Consider the following 12,907-nt stretch of genomic DNA (forward strand, 5'->3'; position numbering starts at 1 on the left):
CCTTGGCCAAGTGATGTCGAAGAACACTTCAAAGCTTTCGTCAACATGGGGAAGTCTAAGAGCCGAAAATTTCTTGCAGCACTTTGGATGTGTGTTATCTGGATACTGTGGAAGAGCCGGAATGATAGCTGATTCGAGGGAAAACCATGGGATATTCAGAGTGTGTTACGCGACATCAAAGTTAGACTGTGGAGTTGGAACAAGATTTTTAACCTTTCCAATTACGAGCTCAGTTTTTCCGCTTGGATGACTGAGAAGGTGACTTGTGCTTTTTTGTAACTTTGCTGTTGGATGACTAGTTGATCTAGTCTGCACCTTGATCTTTGTTGTTGGTACTTCTGGTACCGCTTTCTTTTCTATAAAAATTCCTCTTTTCTGATCAAAAAAAAAAATGGATCTGATCAGCCATCAAATATCAAAATTGAAAGGGGCAGTTTTTGGATTAGAGCGTATGATCTTCCGATGGCATGTACCAGGCCAGCGGTTCTTCGTCATATAGCGAAGAAGATTGGTGAAGTTGAAGATATTGACATGGATGCTGATTATGTAGGGTGTTTTGCTAGAATGAAGATCAGTATCGACATCACCACACCTCTTCTGCGAGGCATTACAATCTCTTTTGAGGGGCAGCAACTTTGGATACCTCTCAAATACGAAAATCTTCCGATTTATTGCTATCGATGTGGTTTAATAGGCCACCATACAAGAGGATGTGACAAAGAAAGAGAAGAAGATGACAACGGAAAACACTTTGAGGACCTTCTCTATGGTCCCATACTCAAGGCTTCTCCGCTCAAAAGGCACCGCTCTGTCAGGAAGAATAACTCCCCTTCTCGCCTTTTCAATGTCCCCAATGTTCCCCCGCCCTCTTCCGGTTTATCCCAGAAAACACAAGCCACTATCCTCACGTATAATAACAACCGAAAACCTCGTCCCCCACCTCTTGCCCACAATCCGATCACTGAGTTCAGTGATAATGCAGATCTCAAGACTACTTTACCAACCAAAAATAATACTATTTCTGGAAAAAACCCCCTATCCATTCTGCCAGATACCATAACAAAAGCCAGCAAATGCCACATTCCCGATCAAAATAACTCATCCAAACCTCCTGTTGCTTTTATTACCAATTCCACCAAACACAATAACGTCTTGGAACCCAATGATACTACCATTACAGATTTTATGGAGATCCTTAATATCCAACCCTCTTCTTCCATCCTTCCTGACCCCTCATCAATAACCCAACAGCCCATTACAGATTTATCTCCTAGCGCTCCCTTCACTCCAACTGCCGATATCATTAAACTGCTCAAACTCCCGAACCCTAAAGAAACCCAAACCTCCCATGCTCTTCCCTCAAGGCAAAATGTGAAAAAATGGAAACGTAATGCCCGCCAACCCAATTCTACCTCTACCCCTAACCTTGCCACTTTTCTACCTGGAAAGAAACGTTCCTTGAGTGCGGAGGATAGGAACGAATCTTCAGGCAAGTATGGTGAATCTGACATGTCCCTCAAACGGATCAGAGAAACTAGTCTTGCAGCTGACTCCCTCCCAGATGCATCATCGGCGGAGATTGCCCTCAGGCAATCCCGCCGGGCACAATGAATTCCTTATTCTGGAACTGTCGAGGGCTTGGGAATCCTTCGACGGTTCGTCAGTTGGTTTGGTTAACCAAACAAAAGCGTCCCGAGGTGATCTTTCTTATGGAAACCAAGCTTCTTTCCTCTGAATGGTCCCCTATTCTTCTTCAGATTGGTTTTAATAATTTTTTTGCTGTTGATTGCGCGTGTTCGGCTCGGGGCAGAAGTGGTGGTTTAGTGTTACTATGGAACGATGAGTTAATAGTCAGCATGAAATCGTTTTCTGATCATCATATTCTTGCAAGTTTGGATGATGGTGTGCATGGTAGCTGGGATTTGTGTGGCCTTTATGGATGGAGTAGAACGGAGGAACACTCGCTTACTTGGGATCTTATGATTTCCCTTATTCCCCAAGTGGCGAAGGCGTGGGTGTGTGGTGGAGATTTTAATGAGACATTGTACCATTATGAAAAGAGAGGTGGTAATTTAAAGGCTGATTTGAGGCTTGAGAGGTTCCGAGAGACGGTGGAAAAGTGTGGTCTCATTGATCTCGGTTTTATCGGGGAGCCGTTCACCTGGTCTAATAATCAGCAAGGGGAGGACAACATCTTAGAGAGACTGGATCGCATTTTTGGAAGCAAGGAATGGATGCATATTTTCCCAGATTCTGAAGTTTCTCATCTGACGAGGAATGCTAGTGACCATTGCCCGCTGTTTCTTGATCTGGAGAAGAGTCCGAATGAGATGCAGAATAGGCCACGTCCGTTTCACTTTGAAGCTATGTGGCTTCGGGATGAAAGCTGCAAACCGTTGTGTGAATCTCTGTGGGATTCAAGTTCTGGTTCTAGTTCAGTGGAGGAGATGAAGAATAAGATTGTGGATATGGGTTTACAGCTCAAAGTTTGGGAGAAAAGTACTTTTGGTAACGTCAAGAAGAAATGCGCGGACATCAGAAAGCAACTTGATGAGCTGAAGAAGCCCTCTCGTGAACCTTTTACAAAAGCTGAACAAAGATCTCTTGAAAATGAACTTGATGAGTTACTTAGACAGGAAGAGCTTATGTGGAAGCAGAGATCGAGAGCCGATTGGCTTGCAAATGGTGATCGAAATTCGGGTTTTTTTCACAAAGTTGCGGAGGGAAGAAAGAAACGGAACCATATTAGCGAAATTCAGAAAAGTGATGGTACTTTAACAAGGAAGAACAGTGAGATGGATGATATTTTTCGGACTTACTATCAAGAGCTCTTTACTTCGGGATCGGTCCATAACCCTGATGAGATTCTCCGTTCCATTGAGCCAGTAGTCACAGAGGATATGAACCAGGATCTAACACGACCATTCACTCAAGCTGAGATTGTCTACGCTCTTAAGCAGATGTGTCACAGCCCGCCCTAACTAAGGATAGTTAAGCCGAGTGATCTACGACTAGGGATGGGGTTAAAGAAGAAGGGGAAGAAAAGGGGCGTCATTTATAGCCGTAACACTTACTCATCTTAATAAAACTCGTCATTTTTATTCATGAATACTCAATTGAAAATAGTCTATGAAAGACAGCATAAAACTTAATTAATAGCATTAATCAAGTTATACATCATATGAAACCATTCTCTTAAGACTCAAAGTATGACATAACATACTATAACATCAACAACATCTTGCAGCGGAAAGTAGCTAGACATATGTATGAAGACATATTCTAGACAGGTTAACTATTTATTAACAACCCTGGAGACTCCGCTCATTGCAGCACCATCATCACATCAGCTCAACCTGCACATTTAGAAAACATATGCAGGGCTGAGTACAAAAGCACTCAGTGGGCACGTATGCCTAGGTATAAAAATACATGCTTCAAAACTGTAAATTGTCATGCCATCATAAACAGTACAGCAAGGGAGTTTTTCGCTAAAAAGGCCCAAGCTTACTAAGTTCATTTGTGATTCTTAAAGTTCGACTGCAGTCTAAGTTCTCTTGTAATCTATCATATCTGGAACTGTGTGCCGGAGAGGTGGCCACCTCTCACGGTCACTTGACCGGCCAACCCGCTAGATGACTCACGGTCACTGATGTACACTAGTCCTGGCAGGATAGCTATCAACTGCTCAAGACCCGAATTCGATTTCATCATTGGCAAAGCCAAAGCAGATAGATATCATACTAAAATTTAAACATTTTATGGCAAGACAATACTTGAAATAACTTTAACTCAAAGATTTTGTCATGAAATAACTTGCTTGAACGTAACATTTAAACTCATTTGATATATATATGAAACTGAAATTAACAGTTAGATCATCTCATGCATTCATTCGTATAAGAGGCCTACGACACGCAGGGGATCTCTATATACGTATAGTAAAAGTAATGCCCACCTGATTGCAGCGTTTTGCTACTTAAGACAATGATTCTCTTTCCTTAGCGCGATAGGTTACTCAGACGCTTTTGTTTATTTGAACCTTTGATAACACGAAAACATGTGTTCGAGTGAATAATAGAAAAGATAACAACAAATGCAGTGAATCACTATTCACTCATTTCTCTAACTACCCATATTTCCTTTAACGACTATATCTAACTCATATGCAATCGTTCTTCCTTTATCAAAATATTTCATGTACCTTTGAGGATGTAGGAAATTCCATTTTATATTATTCATTTATTTATCTATTATAAATAAAGAATAATTCTATAAACATAAAACGTTTTCCTTTTCCCCATTTAATAATGCCAATCACCAATATATATATATATACACATCAATAGCTCATTTATAATCTAAAAGTGATATTTTATCAATAATAAAACTTTAAAATCCTTAATAGGAATTATTTTGAATTATTTCCATCTCAACAAAACTGTATAGATTCAACTTCAACTAATAAACTGCTTTTACTCCGAACTCGTATGGAGTCGAATTTTATATCAATAGAAACCTCTTTGAGTCTAGTTTAATTGAAAAAAAAGTATGTTGAAAAACTCCAAGTAGTTTAAGAGATATAGCGATTTTCCCATCGCCTACCAGATTCGGCAGTTTCTGCCAACTGAAAGTCCAGATTTTTGAAAAAAAAGCAAACGTTACCGGAATAACCCCAAATTTTATATGAAGATAGCTAACACATATATCTTCATACAATAAAAATTTGAGAGCTAAATATCAACATATGGTTACTGAAATAATTAACCTAATCATCTGCCTCACGACAGTTTCAACAGATACGGGCAGTAGACTTCTCAAATTTTAAAAGGGTGGTAAACGAAGTTCAAATAACATGAAACTTTGTACAAATATTTACCACACTCCCATATATACCCCAGAAATTTCCCATAATATAATAGAAACGGGAATGCATCGAAATAAGGGCGTCAACTTACCCTTGTCCAAGTGAGCACTAATGGAAGTTGTTCGTCGGGGGTTTTCCGGTCGTCGTTCCGCGATGGTGTTTAGCCGCGAAGGTCTACGACTTAGTTTTCCTCGTGCGAGGTAGATCAGGCTACACAACGGTGGTTTCTCGATCCTTTTTCGTCGTAAGGATAGTGAGAAACGAAGGCCGTAAGTTGGCCGGTGGCTAAGTCGGGAATTCGACGTTGGCCGCCGAAGGATATTGCGGCCTTTGGTCAGGAAAATATAGAGAAGGCTTCGGCCTTTCGATTGTTGGGTTTGGTAGCCTGAAGATGGAGGAACGAGTACACGTTCTCGGTTCAGAGCCTAGTGGCCGGTTGGCGAAGAAACAGCCCGGCGAAGGGAGCTCACTTGAGCTCTTTCAAACAGAAAGGAGTATTTTCTGCTTTGGTGTTGTTCTGGGGTTTTGGGGTTTTTGGGTGATTCTAATGCTGCTGCGAGGGGCTCAATTTATAGGCAATGGAGCTGTGGTAGGTGGCAGCATAAGTGGAAATTTGAGCTGCCTCTTTTTGACAAACAATTGCTGATTGTTGCTTTTTGACTAACATGAATATGTTTTTGAATTGGGAGGGGGATATGCTCCTAGCATGACCATATATGAAAATACCATTCCAGAAAACAAAGTGGAACATATTTTATTAGTGTTTGCATTCTCCTTTTTTCTCATGAAGTGGCCTTCAATTTACGTTTTAATGCCCCATTTGTTGGTTAATCTAGCCAACCTTTTTTCTAGAACTTGCTACATTCAATTGTAGCTGATGGGAGTTGTTCTTGCAGGCAGCAGCTGTTGCACACACTCTATTCTGCAAGGTCTCAAACGTGTAGCTAAACCAATAATTTAATTATTGGTTTGATTCATGATTGAATATTAAATCGCAGCTCTGTATCTCTTATACAGACTTTTGCTGAAATAATATTATCTGAATAAAATAGTCACAATAAATAATTAAAAGAATTTTATAACTAATGCACATGTTTAATCTAATATATATTTAAAAGAGCGGGGCATTACATACTACCCCCCCTTAAAATAAATTTCGTCCCGAAATTTGCATACCTGGTATTCTAGCTTGTGATACTAGTCATTCGTTTCATTCATCTCTTTTGTAGCCTTTTCCATCCTGTGATGGTTCCACTACATGACGAGAACAATATTATTGCCTCGTAACACTTGAACCTTGCAATCTAGTCACTAAACTGATTTCTCTTAAGCCCTGAGCTTGGACTATCTCATCTTTCTTAATCACATACTTTCTTAACTGCGAGACGTAATATTCAGTGTATACATCCACAATCCTCCACTAACCATTAGTGCACTATTCCTGACTTTCGTGAATCCTTTCGTTTTTCTTATTCTTGAGGCGAGACACATTTTCTCACCAATATCCATTTTCATTTCGTGCTTTCATAATCCTTTCTTGCAATTCACACTTAACTATTGATGCAACTACACAGCTTGATATTGTCTCCGGATGGTGAACAATTACTAAACCGAATAAGGCAATCACCAATCAGTACTTTATATTTAGTGGTGAAACATCTTATCTCAATTTCCAATTGATAGTACCATCATGATTCTTCACTAATTCGAATCGTCTCTGTTGTCTTACATTGAAATCTCTTTGCTCGAAAAAGCACTTCAAATTCTTGTCAGCTATAAGGACCTCACACTTAACTCCGTAGAGATAGTATCTCCAAATTTCCAACACGTGCACAACCACAACGAGTTCTAAGTCATAAGTCAAGTAATTCAACTTTGGGGCTAATGAGACATAGTGCTCAAGTTCTCTGAAGTTTAAAACAAATACTTGCTTCCCTTGAACATTCCTATTGATGGAGCTTTTGATACTATAGCCGAAACAATCACCCTTCTAGTGTGAGGTTGTTGGCTCTGAGGCTGGGTTAGATCTTAAGTCCTATTCTAAAGTTCTTTTTCTATTCTCGAATTTTCTGTTGTTTTCTTCATTCCATTTTCTTTCCTTCACCACATCTTGAGGTGGTGTATATCCAGATTGTGTCGGAGTCTTCCCATTCTCCCTTGGTAGCAGTGATTCGATGGTGAGAGTCTTGCTCGTTGGTTGTTCCTATGTAATATTTCTTTGGCTTGGTAGGGGAATTGAATATCTCATGACGCCATTCGTTTGCGAACTCCTTCACGCGTTTCTCATAAGTGTCCACCACATTTGGAGCACGTCGTGATATTTTGTTGAAAATCCTATCATACTAGTTATCTGCCCTGGTTCTCCACTTGGGATTCCAGAAGTTGCTTTGTTTCTACCGACTATCGGTCAAAAGATAGGTTGATGCTTAGTGTATCTTTCTATCTGTGAGAATATCACCTTCTAGTACTTCGAGAATTGACAGCAAACTAAGTCATTCTAGTCATTACTGTGCTTATCGTGGTAAAATAAGATCTTATTGTGACAACTACATAGTGCGAGTCTATACATTGGGATGACGCCCTACTCAGGATCAAAATCCTAATTGACAATCACCGAGATCTTAGTTATATGGGCTGACCAGACCCAGCACGATGAATCACTCAGTCAAATGGGAGCTTCGCCCCCAATCATGTCAACTTCTTATCTCTTATAAAGCTCTAAGTCAACTTCTAACTTAAAGCACTTACTAATAAGTACTTCATCATAAGTTACTGATACCATGAAAGTCCATTCTATGTTGTTCTAGCCAAGCTATCACGACTAACATCATAATCATAAGCAACATAAGTTCTTATGTGAAAAACTTAATCTCACCGCTATTGAAATAGCTCAAGTGAATCCTTAGTCTTAAAGCATTGCCTCTATGTTGTAACATCTCTATGTTAAACATTTCTATCTTACCAGTCTTTACTTAAATCGATCAAGCGGTGCTATCACGATTAACATTCTCAAAGCATTCTTGGGTGGTACTCAAACGGTTTGTAAGAGGACCCATTATTCTAATCGTATAGGCAGCTAGCCTAAAACGACAACATAAAGCTTTTTCATTTATTCATACATACATACTTCTGTTTCTTTTGAAACCTTAACATATATGGACATTTAATGTCCCTTTCATGAAAACTTTGCTTATGCCGGAAAGATTCAAGGAATCTAACTCGACCATACATACATACATACATTGATTCGTTAAGGGCTCGGGTTGTCCCAAACACGAAATACATTCATTGAGTCGTTATGGGTTCGGGTAGTCCCAAACACGACAAAAAGCATTCACATAGCATCGTAAACATAAGGCGCACATTTTCTTGAAAAACTTTCATAACATCTGAAATACATATATGTATATTTTTGAAACTATTATCGTACCTTTGTTGCGGCAGTGTGACGGCGAGCTGAGGGTTACTGACATTCTTAGAAGTCTAGAGATACTATTCTAGACTCGACATCAAAAACTTATGATTATCAGAGACATGAAAGGAAACTTATGCTCTATCTCATATTCTATCTCCTTACTCAACTCTATATAAACTCTCCACTCATCTCAAATCCTTAAGTTCAAGGATAGGTTTCAAGAAAATCATGGTTCCAAGTCTCGATTTGTCTCTCATATAAGGCTCGTCTAATCTCATTCAAACACATAGACAACACAATCACCTAAGGCCCATAAGAAAAAAAAAAAAAAAAAAAAACACAATCAAACATTATCAAAACATGCTTTGTTTTTACACTGACTCAACTTCAAAATCTAACCTGTTCTGACTCCGACACCTCCTGGACTCGAGACTCATACCAAAAGAAAGGTCTTCGAGTCTAGTTTCATATATAAAAAAAAATAGAGTCAAAAACTCCAAGTATTGTAGGAGATATGACTGTTTTACTACAGTCTACCATATTCGGCAGTTTTGAGCAATCTAAAACTTGGATTTTTGAAAAATAGTAAACGTTGTCAAACTGGGCTCAACTTTGGTAGATATATAGATAACCCAATAAGGTTAATATCATAAAAATTTTGAAATCTAGATCACACAGGAAGCCACTGAAATGAATGACTCTTTCTCCTGTTCTCTGAAATTCTCGGTAGTAATGTGCAGTTTAGGTTTTGTATTTTATAAAAATTAGTAAACGAAGTCCAAATGACTTGAAATTTTACCGGTGTGCTTAAGACTCATGTAGGGATTTGCTATAAAATTTTCAAAGCTATTAGACATCTAAAAACCATCGATCACAGTAGGTCAGTAGGCCTACGAAATTCACCAAAATCTCATCTCAAACTCTTAAATGCTCAACCCAACATCCTTCAATGAAAACCAATCAAAGCTCATTTTAAACACATATAGCACTTGAAAACATTCAAGCACATTATAATACTCATCATACTCAATCTTGACTCTCTTCTTACATCATAACCTCAAATCTTAAGTAAAACATTTCAACGAACGCATCATTAAAATTCTCTTCTCATTTTCGTGCTCAAAATTACTCAAATACTCAAACATGATCTCATTCATCATATAAATCATTATACACATATAGATTCCCTTTTATCATGTAAACTAAACTCTAATGAAACTTCATGTATCATCATAAAACTCTTAATAAAACATGACAAACTTTCACATAATGGTCATAAAGCAATTAGACCTCATTTTATCAATCATCGACTTCTCAAAATATGAAAACTCAAAAACTCATACAAACTAAACTAAGTCAAAAATTTCTTAGCCAACAAAAGACTTACTCAAACATAATTATACACTAATATCATGCTCAAATACATATATCTTAAGCCAAAATCACTTAAATAACACATAGGCAAAAAGTCCTGATTTTTATTAAAGTAAACTCTTTGAAATTTAATAAACACACATGATACCTTAATCCATTCATAGATCCATCAATCTTAGCCAATTAATCTCACATATAACCCATCAATTTACAAATTAGAGCATAGATACACATATCCCTAATTTTATTAAACTAACTCATATCAAAATCATCAATTGACATCATATACTCAATTTACTCCCTCCTTAGAATAATGTCTACGTTCCACATAGGCATTAAGTGCAAGGTTCTTGTTTTCATCTTTAGTGGTCCTAACTCAAATTCTAATTTAGAAATCATGTGAGAAACTGTAGTAGCTCTTCCTACAGAAGTGATTACTCTCAACTTGGGACTAGCTCGTTTTGGTTCGAGTTTGAAGGTAACATGCTTCAAACACTTAAAGAATGCAAGGCTCCTGTATTAAACAGGATTCTAACTGGTGCATCCAATATCTTGCCCATACTACCTTAAAGTCCTGCCTTAAACCAGCACTTAAAACTCAAACATCTCTTCATCAGTATCCATCTTCTGATGAGCGAACGTGATAGCTCACAGAGTTCTCAATTATACTCTACAATCGATTTCTTTCCTTGAATCAAACTTCGATAATAAGTCTCTCGCTGCTTACTGTACTCCTCGGTACATATTTCTCAAGAGTAGCCTTGAATTGTTCTCAGGTGTAGTTTACCAGTTGCTCGGGTGTTAAAGTCCTCTGACGTGCCTCTCACTAGTCTTATACATCAAGAGAATCTACTAGGATGACTCAAAAGTTGTAAGAGTTCAACCCTAGAATGACATCAAAACAAATTGTTTCAAGAGACTCAAATGAATGACCAGAGGGTAGAATGAAGTAACTACCAGGTCGAACAAAAATGACCTAGAGTAAGAACTCATCTGGCTTTTCAACCGAAAGTTGAAACACATGGGTTTATAAACCCAAAACACGTCTACTGAGATTTGGATCATGCGGACTGGCCAGGTCCAACATAATCACTCCCCAGTCACACGGGATATACTATCCCGAACTTGGAAATTCTGTGTCTTCTAAACCCTCATAATACTATACATAACAAAACTTAAGTTGATACCAGCAAGCTAAAAGCTTAAACTCAGGGTCCTATGTTCTAGACTCTTGTTTCGAAAGTTCAATATTTTTCGACTCTCCTCTCATGTTGCGGTGGTGGTGGCGGAGTATTATCCCGCCTATCCTTCACATCACACTCTTGATGATATCTTTGAGGCATTTTTGAAATCACAAAAGGAAAACTCAACTCGACCAACGCTCTAAGCATCCTCGAAACTCAAGTTCAATTTACTAACTCAACTTTAAGGAAACCTTCACGGTCACCTTAACATTCATCTGTAAGGCAATAAGCACTCACGAAATGCTAACAAAAAGACCACTCTGGTCAACCTAATATATCCATCAGTAGAATGCCTCTTTTTAGAGGACTTACATAAAGGGGTTATATAAACCCTACAAAAACCATAGTATCTATCGTAATGTCCCTTCTAAACCGACACCATTAATGGTGCTATGTCTCGGTTTAGACTTCCTACGGTAATTGTTACCAGTTAACTCATCTAGTTGCTACTTTAGCACACTAGGAACATCCATCTATTTAACATCAGTAGGGTACTATATTCGCATGCTTATCTATCAGCATGTCAAAAGCTCAAGTATCAATATCTCCTAAGTAAGTTATATACATCGCAATATAATTGAAACTAATCAAAAACAAGGGTGTACTGCTCATACTCTCAAGATCATCCTTAGCTCTAGCCTACATCGGCTTCTCTTCTCATTCTCATCAACTCTAGCCCTCCTTGGCTACTTCTCATCCTTTCAACCCTAGCCTTCCTTGGCTCTTTCTCATCCTTTCATAGTCTATGAATATGTGTTTGAAAATCTGCTAGGGTATCTCTGTACCACATATTGTACGCCTCGTCCTCGTATCCGATCTTCCCTGAGTTCGATCTCACAACAGTCCACTTTCGTGCAGTGCCAACAGTCCTGGTCAACCTATAAGGAGAACTTAAAGGTGACTCTAGGAACTAACTCTACTTGGCTCCAGCAACAGAAATAAACAAAACATAACTTAGCAAAACTCCTACTAAGTAGTACTGTTATCTTAAAACTCAAGCTCAAAACATCTAAATTCTCATCTCGTCCCATCTTTACTCAGTAGGGAATCTCTCTAAACAATGATATTAGATCCCTTAATCTAAATCATCGTGACTCAGTAAGACAACTCAACAATTTTCTCTCAAAGCCATCTCCAAAGACTATGGCTCATGATACCTCCTCAAGTACCATTAAGGTTGCGTGAGCAAAACTCGCGTCACAAACAACTCAACATATCGTACAATATCTCATTGCAACATGCTAATAACTCATCATTAATCATGCTATTATACTCAAGCTCATAACTCAAACTCATAACTCAAACCAACAAGTACTTAAAGCAATTGCTAATTCTCTCAAGCTTTAGCTCTAAGTTCTCATTTCATCCTTCTACTTAGAAAAAAAATCTCTCTTAACAATGACATTAGATTCCTTCATCTAAATCATCGTGACTTATCACAATTGCTCAAACAATTCTCATCACAAAACATCTCAAATACATCACATCATAACTCATAATTATGCATCCTCAATCATATAACATCATATGATATAAACGCTCTCATGATTCATCATGTAACGTCAACATATGCTTTTACAACATAATAACTCATTATTAATCATGTTGTCATCCTCAAACTCAAACTATGCACCTTCAAAGTGTAACATCATAACTCATCATATAACCTCAACATCATGCTCTTCAAAATTTAATGTCAAATAAACTTTGAAATTTTACATACCTCGTTGAGTCTGGTGTGATGGTGCGCTGAGCTCACGGTTGTTAATAACTATTAGTCTAGTGACTCATTCTAGACTAAACTCAAGACTTATAATTCAGAGCTTTCCTTCGCTCTGATACCACTTTGTCACAGCCCGCCCTAACTAAGGATAGTTAAGCCGAGTGATCTACGACTAGGGATGGGGTTAAAGAAGAAGGGGAAGAAAAGGGGCGTCATTTATAGCCGTAACACTTACTCATCTTAATAAAACTCGTCATTTTTATTCATGAATACTCAATTGAAAA

General features: G+C 38.2%; 1 long non-coding RNA gene across 1 annotated transcript; it reads right to left on the reverse strand.

Moving 5' to 3' along the window:
* Positions 1-3,123: 3,123 nt before the first annotated feature.
* On the reverse strand, positions 3,124-5,396 carry LOC131011952 (uncharacterized). Its single transcript, XR_009097146.1, has 2 exons — positions 4,959-5,396; positions 3,124-3,356 (listed from the first exon to the last, which is right to left on the reverse strand). It is a non-coding gene; the product is annotated as an uncharacterized LOC131011952 (long non-coding RNA).
* Between the last annotated feature and the right edge of the window lie 7,511 nt (positions 5,397-12,907).

The sequence above is a fragment of the Salvia miltiorrhiza genome, chromosome 2 (genome assembly GCF_028751815.1).
Source record: "Salvia miltiorrhiza cultivar Shanhuang (shh) chromosome 2, IMPLAD_Smil_shh, whole genome shotgun sequence".
Taxonomy (NCBI): Eukaryota; Viridiplantae; Streptophyta; class Magnoliopsida; order Lamiales; family Lamiaceae; genus Salvia; species Salvia miltiorrhiza.